Genomic DNA, 7181 nt, shown 5'->3' on the forward strand with positions numbered 1-7181 from the left:
CATTTAGGAGTTACTGTCACACATTATATTATCAAGATCAGTAATGCTTCTGTGAAAGAACAGTTTAATAAAATTTGGGTAATCAGCTTTTACCTTGAGAGAGGGTATCTGAGTACAGCTGCAATGAGCAGTTTAGAGCAAATGCCAAATGAAACTCACAACTTCACCCACAATCTCCATTAACTGCCAAGGCATTGATCTTGGGTTTGTCTGTTTGCAGCAATGAACAACAGAGCAACAAGAATTATCTGCAGTCTAATTTTCTTTTCAGAATCTGAGCCAGAGATTTATAAAGCCCCATTCCTGCATGCCTTTATAAATAGTAGAGCTTTAGAAGTCCTGTAAATTGCATTCTAAACCAGCTTGGAGTGATTTCTTTCAGAATGAAGCATAATTAGATGTGTCAGATGTTCTATTTTCTCCAGCAAAATGTAAACAGGTATGAAAAAAAATCCTTGGGCTAGCAGGTCAAAGCACAATGAATTACTGAAAATTAAAACATAAAGTTTAACTTAGTCACTCTTTTGCATCAGCTACTAAATAGTAGAAGACCTGTGGCTGAAAGAAATCCATACAAGTTTACCTGCATATAAGTTATGCAAAATGGAATTTAATTAATTCTTATCAACCAGCCTTAAATATACCAAACAGATGGCATTTAAGATACCATTACCTGTGTGGGAGGCACATGTTGATCACCTGATCACCCCATCCATTATTGCAACAGTGCTCCTTCATTCTCACTACATGCAGATTCATGAAAATAATTGTTCATATATTCTTTCTAACCCATTGGGTAATAATGAGAGAATATATAACTTAAAATATAACTGTGAACATATAAATTAAAATAGCAAAGATGCAAGTCTTTGAGGTTTTCTTGGGGGTGGTGCTGGAAATGGTTATAATGAAATCTAGAGGTAGGAAAATGGAAATGCATGTTGTATTGCTTCCCCTCAGTGACAGGGTGTTGGAAGAAAAAGTCAATCCTGCCATATACAATGTAGTATTTATACACTGTCAAACTAGTATGTAGATTTAGCAGTGAAAAAGTAGCTTGGGTAGAAATAGAAATCAGTAGTATACAGGCATGTGAATATGAAGGTGGCCATAAACAACTCTAATTTAGATGTGTTACAGCAAAAATGTAATTTTTTTAACATATCTGCAGGGCTGCAACCTACATCATCAAGCAGTGCAGAACAGGAGGCATTGTAGAGTATGTGACAGCAGTTATGCCTGACGCCTTGTATAGGATGTCTCCCAAGGGGTGTTCTCCATCACACATTAAACCAGAGTACAGCAAAATGTGTAACCATAAGGCATGAGTTCTTGTTTCCATCTAGAAATGCCCAGCACAGTACACTGGGCTGGAATGGTCCTCAGAATTTCCTACCCTTTTTCCTTCTTTCTTTAGGGTTCACTTGTCACACAGCTCTTTTTTTTATCGTTATCTATTTTGCACACACCAGTAGGACAGTGTATCATTGCATATGCTGCTTCCAGAGAAAGAAGACAGTAGAAATAATTACTTCAGCAGGATCAAATTTTCATTATTTGGATACCCAATATCAAAGCAAGTTGGCAGACTTGAAAGCAGATATAGCAGAAGGAATGACCCAGTATGTAAGACCGGTCTCTTATTCATTAGTTAGCCATACAGTCTTCTCAATGCATTCATCCCCATCTTTGTGCTGGGAGTTGGAAAATAGGAAGGAAGCTGCGCTTAAAACACTTGTGCAGGTGGATGCATGATCAGTGTCACAGTCAAAACTCAACACATAATATTTATTTATTGACCACAGACGGAATGACTTTACTAGAAGTCCAGCATGACCCAGAGAGATAAGATCTCAGGTTACCAAACACTAAATAGTGGTGAGCCTTGTTTTGAGCTTCTCTCTGCATTAAGTGGGGAGAGGGAGAGATCAAAAAAGTTGTTTTCAGAAGACAATGTGCATGGTTTCGAATGGGAAGAGAGGAGGAATCACTAGAGGCATTTAGATCTCCCCAAACTCTGTACAGTGCACATAAGAAGATATCTTCAGTCATAGGTTAAATTAAACTATATATGATAAATCTAACCCTAACTCTTCTTAATGTCTGCAAGATCCCTTCCAAATTGTCTGTAGCTAAGCAACAAATAGCCAAAGATCTCTTTCATCCTGTTGTAGATTGGATGGAAAACCATCCTTCAGGAAAATCTCCAGGAAAACCTGGACAGGATAAAGAAATGGGCTGACTGGAATCTTATGAAGTTCCATAGAACCAAATGCAAGGTCTTGCATGTGGGGCAGAACAACCCCTTACACTTTTGCAGGCTGGGGGCCAGCTGTCTGGGGAGCAGCTCTGCACAGAAGTTGACATGGGGATTAGACTTGATGACATCCAGAGGTCCCTTATAAACCAAAATATTTGGTGATTCTGTGTTTCTATGAAAAATCCTGTACACAGGAATACTAGAGAAGTATAGGGAAAACTTCCAGCTACTAAGAAAGGTAAATGATGGAAACACAATTCTGTCAGGTCTGAAAAGTGTTGGAGAGGGAATACAAAAAATGCAAGTGTTCCACATACCAGAGAAACACAAGATTTGGAGTAAAACATTGGAGACAACACAGACAAATGAAAAAGAAAAATTGCCTTTAACTTAAGAAAATGCACAGCATTTTGTCAAAATTTTCTTCATCTACTGTCCTAGAACTGGACACCAATGTTCCCGTATTTTAAAAATGAAATAAAATAAAATTGAAAATAAATTGCTTTCATGAAAAACAATGAGTAGAAATACTTCAAATATTAACATATAAAATGGAAACAAGCTAAAATTGTGAATGAAAAGAGGAACAGAAACCTAAGATATGAGAAATAAACCCAAAAATATTTCTAGCCATAAATTTAAAAAATCAGTTCTTAACAAAAATTGGTTAATGTGCCCTTTTTGATATACATGTCTTCTTTTAAAGAAAACCTGTTTACAAAGGGCCTGGAATTAATGACATTATATTGTTTTGTACAACAGCAGAACTGACTTCTGCAGCTTTCAGCTAGCCATACATTTTTGGCAATGCATACCCATAAAAAATAGTTTAATAACATATAGCTTTCATTTCTCTCAAAGACATCTTTTCAGTAAACAAAAAGGCAGACAGACATCCTAATATTTATTAAGTGGCAGCAGCATGAATTTGACAGCCCTTTATTATACTGCTGTGACAAAATCTATTCTGTCATCTTGCTTTAAAAAAAATTATATTGAAAGACAGCATTCCATTTCCTTTCAGATGAAAGATGAAATGGTTCTGTTTAACATCTTTTTGTACTCTAACATGAAGCAGGTCATGATTTGCCTGCACACTTCTGAACCAGGATAAATACCTAATTATATGTAGTCAATATTTTAAAGTACAGTATCTAATAGAACAGACGTGACTCCTGCAGTATCTGCTCCTTACCACTAAGTGGTGGTGAGAGTGGCCTGCAGCTGTTACAGAAGCTAAATGCCAAATTTATACATTATTCCATACATTATTCCAGAATATTCAGCAATATTCCAGAATGTTCATCCCTTAGGAACACTTGAAACTCCCTGCCTCTCTCTTCAGAAGTTCAGTCTTTTGCAAAAAATCAAACTAAAGACAGGGTTTGAGACAGCTACCATAAAAGTGGCCTGCTACTTAGTGACCCTTTAATAATTGCACAGCACATTGGCCAGAGATGCCAGAAGTGGAGAAGAAACAATAAAAATAATTTCAAACTAAAATGATGCAAATGAAAACGGCAGAAAGCTGAAACACTGGAAGAGTTTACCAAAGCAATAATAAAAATAACCCAAATTATCTATTGTTAATACTCCCCAATCTGCCATCATTATAAACCACTCTGGTTTATATACATTTGTTATATTTTCCAGTCATGACAGACTGGTGGAATAGGAAGTTAAGCTAGAAAACCCAGAAAAGATGGCTGCCCAGAAATGTACCATTGTAGTTTGGATCAATACAGTTTCCATTCAATCTCTGAATGGTAATTAAAGTGCTGTGTTTTTAGGAAGCTCTGATGCATTAAATTCTCTTGGTTGGGAGTGTTTTGTTAGTGGGATAACATTACAAGCTTTCCATTTGGTTCTGCAGAACCAAGCTTCTGCATCTTTCAGCAACTCTTGCTTATCTAAATATCTCTTTGTTCTATGATTTGTTTGAGTAGAAGTATTAAAACTTTTAATAGTTCTTCCTCTCTCAAATGTCTGGGTACAGCCTGAAGATTTTGGTACAGCTGGCAAAATGGAAAACCTGAAAACATTCAATGATTTTGCCATTCTGAAGAATATAAGTTGCAACAGGTAAAACTGGTTGAAACAGCAAGAAAATCACAATCTAATTAAAACATCATCAATTTCCTTAGCCCCATGACAGCCCTATGTTTTTGTCTGCAATGCCAGGATTTTCTCTTGTGAGGTTGCTGTTGTTTTTAAAATATCTTTTTGACTGGGTCGCCAGAATGTTGTTATGGTTACTGACATTTTGCATTTGGAGAGCCTCATCATTAAAAGCAGCTTTTTCTGCCATATGTGGAAGGACCATGCAGACATGGGGAAAATTATTAAATTGCAGTGGATTATAAACATAAGTGCAACACTCTAGCACCTAAGGACAATGACAACAAGGGAAACAAGTGGAATTAATCTGATATAGAATAGGTGCTGTTGTATTTCCAGAGTTACTCTGGGCATTTAAGGAACTATAAATGAACAGACAGAATAATTATAAATTCTAAGACAGTTTTTCCCTAACTGTAAAATAGACTTAGAAAAACATAATGAAATTCATCCAGTATCCTAGTAAGCCAATGAAAAGGAAAAAAAAACTACCTCTGAAAATGTTTGATTCACTTGCTAATAAGACTGTAATACTTTTCAGAAAACCTTAACTACTACTTTAGTGACATTTATCAGGATGAGCAATATGCTGAGCTGAGATCAGTGGGGTACAGCTCCACTGACTAGACCACAACCATTTATGCTCAAAGACTTGAACCACTTTCTTTTTGATATTTATGGAAATATCAAACACTGGGACTCCTACTGTAGCAAGCCTTTCTATAACTAGTATGTATGCCAGCTGAGGAGCATTACATAGCAGCCTATGCTACCTTAATTATGCAAAATGCAGTGCTGGGTACTGTGAGCTGAAAGTAAGAAAATCCTGATTACATAAGTCTTCATAAGGGTTGATGATTCTATATCTTGCAAAACAAGCTTTCTATAAATCTTGCTCCTCACAAAGTGTGCTGTTTAGACCATGAAAGCTTAACTGTTCTCATTATTTGCACTAGACAGTTCATTGCTCTGTGTTATTACCCTAACAGCCATTCAAGGCAGAAATAACCCAGGTGCTTTACTCTCTATTATTATAATATAACTATTTCAGATGGCAAAATCAATCATACATGTGTATTCTGAGTGACTTCAATGGAATTCTGAAAATGCATTCAAAAACTAAGTTGAAAATAGATTTTGATTATATGTTGCTGATTACTTTTCCCAGTTTTGAGGATGCTGTGCAAATTCCTTTATTATAAAACATAAGCAACCTTAAATACTCAAGTAAGTTTTAAGTTTTGCCCTACAGATATTAAACTGATTAATTTGAAAAAGTCAATTCCAAATTTTCATTAGAAGAAAACCAAAACTGTAGCCAGAATTCACTCTGGCACTTCTTATGCAACAGATTTTCATGAGATATATTTGAAGAACTTCAGTGCAGTGTGAATTGCTACATATACCAGGCAGGTTTTGGTGGCTAATGCTGAAGGGTGAACAGTATCTTGGGAATACAATCATGGGATTCATAGAATCACAGAACAGTTTGCATTGGAAAGGACCTTACTGATCACCTAGTTCCAGCCCTCCCACCCATCTTCACAGCCCTTCTCTGGATTTTCTCCAACAGGCCCACATCCTTCTGATATTGGAGGTCCCAGATCTGGACTGAGCACTCCAGGTGGGATCTTATAGAAAGAAGCAGAGATGTAGAATTCTCTCCCTCGACCTGCTGGCCATGTTGCTTTTGATACCGCCCAGGACAAGTTTGGCTTTCTGGGCTGTGAGCCCAGAATAGCTGGTACAGGGCTTTCAGTCCCCATCCTCACTGTCACCCACTGGCTGAAGAGCATGTGCTGCTTTTCACCCACTCTGCATTTTTATACATAATATGCAAATTCGGGTGCAAGTCTGACACAAAATTTCTGCCTCCTGTCCAGCCACTCAGATCTGCATTCTCTCTGTTGGCAAAAAGGGACAGGATAGGAAATGGACTCTACCACGCCAATCCTTGGGATTCCCTGAAAGAAGGATTTTGACTTATGTTTGTGAATGAAATAATACAGATTTCTTCCCATTGCTCATAAAACAATTTTAGTTAGGATACCAGCATGAACATTGAATTTGTGAGAATTAAGGAGTGCAAAAGTCTCATCTAATAAAATACAACAATGTACAGCAGAATACCAGAGCAGTAATATTGGAGATGCTTACTGAAGTGAAAGAATAAATCTCATAACCACAATCATGAAAATTCTGTTTCTGGTCTTGTAGAAAATGATCTCTTCTCTTCTCCCTTTGGATCCTTGTCTAGCAGTAGATACTATGCAAAGTCTTCAAAACATGATATTATACTGAAATCATGCAAAAATTACAGCTCCAGTGAAACACAGGAATTTAAACAATACTAAACTATGTGAAATTAATCAAATGGAAGACAAATTAAAATTAATTCTTTCAGAACACTAATGCATTCATGCATTTCCTTCCTGACTGATGCTGAGAAAAGTTAAATTTTCAATGCAAATTTAATTTGTTTTCACATTTAGATCTGTTTATGGCTTCACTATACATAAAGGTTTTCCCAGGGAGAGAAGAATACTGCAAATGCATCTTTGAAGAGTTTAAATTTTATATTGTAAGCGTATATAAAACCAGAACAGATTGCTGTGAGGTGGCTTGCCTTATTGCATTAAAGGGTTAACATTTTGTAACCAAGGCCATGGGAGCACAGCTCTGTTCCTTGTAGGCTCCCTGTGGGCACTGGGTTTGGTACCCAGTGATAAAGTCTCAGCAAGAACAGGAGCAAATCAAAACCAAAACCACAATCAAATATACGAGATAAACAGCAAAATCTTTA

This window comes from Vidua macroura, chromosome 2 (assembly GCF_024509145.1).
Source record: "Vidua macroura isolate BioBank_ID:100142 chromosome 2, ASM2450914v1, whole genome shotgun sequence".
Lineage (NCBI taxonomy): Eukaryota > Metazoa > Chordata > Aves > Passeriformes > Viduidae > Vidua > Vidua macroura.